The 3490-nt window shown below is 41.9% G+C and overlaps 1 pseudogene; it reads right to left on the reverse strand.

Moving 5' to 3' along the window:
- Positions 1-2980: 2980 nt before the first annotated feature.
- Positions 2981-3098, reverse strand: LOC126299709 (5S ribosomal RNA; annotated as a pseudogene).
- Positions 3099-3490: the final 392 nt, after the last annotated feature.

Consider the following 3490-nt stretch of genomic DNA (forward strand, 5'->3'; position numbering starts at 1 on the left):
TGCAAATACTTTTATTCAGGGAATTTATTGAACTTATGGAAACAAAGACACATGCTGCAAAAACTTTTATTCAGGGAATTTAATGAACTTATAGAAAAACAATTAAATTTTTTAGGAACCACACTTTAAAAAGCGCAAACAGTCAATTTCGCCATTTCTCAATTGCACAGTTTTTGTATCGATGAATATTTGTCTCTCTCTGGTTCTCTTGTCCGTTTTTTGGTAAGAAACTACAGCCAACACTATTCAGTCGAATGTGTCTGTTTGCACTCTTCTCAAAGTGTTCACAAAAATATAAATGTTAGGATGAGTTGATTCAAAAAATGAAGTAAAACGAGAATGAAAGCTCTCGCATGGGTTCGTCGTTCTCCAAAGTGAAGAGGATTCGTCTGCCCAAATAGAAGGCGAGAAAGCTGCAGTTTCCTCGTCAGTATAATTTTCCAATAGTTAGTCGGAGAACTGAGTCAGTAATGAATCTTCTGGCATGGTACTCATAAGGTCACAAAACGCATTTCCTACCTCTTTATGTTTTACATACGTTAAAGAGAAACAATAGCGAAGCCATTTCCCTTTTTCACACTCTTTATGCTTGTAAACTGTGCCAAGTCCAAGTGTCTGAATTTTACGCCACCTGTTACAGAAAGAAGAAAAAGAGATTTCAATACATACAATTTTCAGTACAACTAAGTGGAAAAAAATTCGAACAACTGGTTCGCTAGTAATTAGCAGCAATGAATCCCTATTCCAGTGTACAACTTTTACTCATTCACATAATTTCGTGAGCAAAGAAGTTTTATGGGAAATACAGGCTGTTACAATTTATCACTAGACGATATTCGTTTGAAAACTGATGAAAGTTAAGTACTTAATGCCATCCATAAATACTAACAAACCTCTCGTAATATTTTCTAATCAGTGCATTATAACATTTACTGACGCAGGCAATCAGTATTTGAAAACAGCTACAGAACTAATGTCTTTTATTAGTGTCATGTAACTAAAGTCGAATGTAAACCCAATATTATTCAGTATTTTTTTAATAAGATGAATGGGCGCGCTTTTCAGATTTGTTACTACAATTCGGTGGTGGACAGTTAACAAAGAAATAAACTCAATCATCCAGTTTTCTGCGATTTGGTAAATAGCCTTAAATAATCATTCGATAACACACTTAGACAACTATGTGTAGACCTTGACGTCTGAAAAGAATCTGTGGTCTTTTCAGGAAGAAAAACAGTCAACACTGCATAGAGTCCCAAGCGAAACTATACTGTTTTGGTATAAGATAAAAAAAGATGGAAAAAAGAAAGAAAACTTACCAAGCTTGCGGCAGATGAAACCGGCAGCCAACTATTTCACTCAGGGGGAAAGACTGAATTAACAGCTCCGTGGATTGCTGCATCAAAATCAATCACCAAAATTTTTTGTTCGAAGCACATTCCTTTGTTTAAACATTCCTGTTTAACACAATCCAGAACACTGTCTTTCAAAAGACAGAAAATCAGTGGAATATTCATCCCACAGCTGTACCGAAGAATCGTAAATAATTGCAAGAAAAATTTTGGAGCATAATCAAATGTGCCAGCCATTAGAACTATGTCCTTTTCACTTAAATAACGAAAATTTGACTCCGTTGAAAAAATTATCAAACCTGAGTCAGGACCATTTTTCAATACAAATTCCTCATCTTTTATTGTCTTCGTGTTAATAGAATTGAGCGCCAAGTGTACCTCCTCTCTTAATTTGGAAATTTCAGATGGCGCTTAAACCTTGTACTGACAATATTTTCGTATGCATGTTACATCTCGATGAGTCAAGATATTGACCAAATGGCTCTGCTGCTCCACCACCTTATTAATGATTTTTTCCGGTCGCTCGTCAATATCACATGTAGCTTTCGATTTAATTGAATTAGACACTGATTTTCTTCCTAAGTCGTGCACTAAATATGGATCGTGACTATTGTTTCTGTCGCACCTCGACAAAACATGATCATTCCCTAACGTAAAAATTTTTGCATTGCAGTTATTCTTAGAGCACCTCCAGCCCTGCTCGCCAGTCGATTTCACTTCCCTGTGGCGTCTAAAGGTGAAATTTTTGTAAACAAGGAAAATCTGACTCCTCTCACTAAACACTGGCTTCACACTATCCTCCATATTCAGTATAACTCTCCTACGCGTTTAACAAAACTTTATGCTGAACTCACCACTACTTGCTCTTCACGGGCGGACACGAACAAAGCAGCAGGAACAAGTGTACTGGGTCTAGGGAGGCGCTGACGGTCGCATCTTTTAGGTGGGAAGCCCCAGGTCTGCGCTCCTCTACCTGAAGGGAAAGTTGCTCAGTTAGTGTCCGGCTGGGAGAGAGAGACCCGCACCTGGGCCGGCCATGCCCACCCCTACTGAACGCATGTGTACACGCAATATAACTATCGGAAACAATAAAAGGATCGCGGTTGGATTTTTAAAAGTACTGTAGACTTCCTGGATTGGTTCTCTCTGTTAGATGCGGAAGGAGGAGTGATAGAATAGAGACAACAACGAGTACTACTGCAAGGCAGAGTCCACTGCAATGTATTGAGAAGCAGTAAACACGACACACCTAAACCACGATGTAGTCCGTACCAGTAAGCTGTCATCGCCAGATGTCAGAGATAGCCATCAATTGGGAATCTGGGTTTTAGGAGCACTATAGATTTCCTCAATTGGTTCTCTCAGCTACTTTCAGAAGAACGAGGAGGAGGCAGGTTAGACTACGTGATAAGATAGCACTCCGTCTGCAGGCCACAAGTGGCCCATCGGAACCACCCGACCGCCGTGTCATCCTTAGATGAGGATGCAGAGAGGAGGGGCATGTGGTCAGCACAGCGCTCTTCCGGTTGTTATGACGGTTTTCTTTGACCGGAGCCGCTACTATTCGGTCGAGTAGCTCCTCAGTTGGCATCACGAGGCTGAATGCACCCCGGAAAATTCGAAGTGTATGGCAACAGCTCATGGCGGCCCGGATGGTCACCCATCCAAGTGCCGGCCACGCCCTACAGCGCTTAACTTCGGTGATCTGACGGGAACCGGTGTATCCACTGCAGCAAGGCCGTTGCGTGATAAGATAGAGATAACAACCAATACCATTACAAGGAAGAGTCCACTGCGATGTACTGAGAAGCGCTAAACCTGACAAACTGAAACCATAACCCAGTCCCTAGCAATAGCTGCCGTGGGTAGATGCCGCAGATTGCTGAAACACCCCGAACATTCACGTCCCAGACATCCACAAACAAGCGCCCGTCCACTCGTACACCTCCGACGCCAACGTTTAGCGACTGGAGAAAACTACAGTGGCGACAGCAGCCGCAGACGTGGTGGCTATGCGTGTATGCCTGAATGCACCACCCCCGGCCACAGAGTGCATCTGAGGATGATTGCAGTGGTAGGAATTCGGGTGGTATCAATTCGTCCACTACAAACATTCATCATTTTGAATCTTCCGTCAC

Source organism: Schistocerca gregaria, chromosome X, assembly GCF_023897955.1.
Source record: "Schistocerca gregaria isolate iqSchGreg1 chromosome X, iqSchGreg1.2, whole genome shotgun sequence".
NCBI classification, from domain to species: Eukaryota; Metazoa; Arthropoda; class Insecta; order Orthoptera; family Acrididae; genus Schistocerca; species Schistocerca gregaria.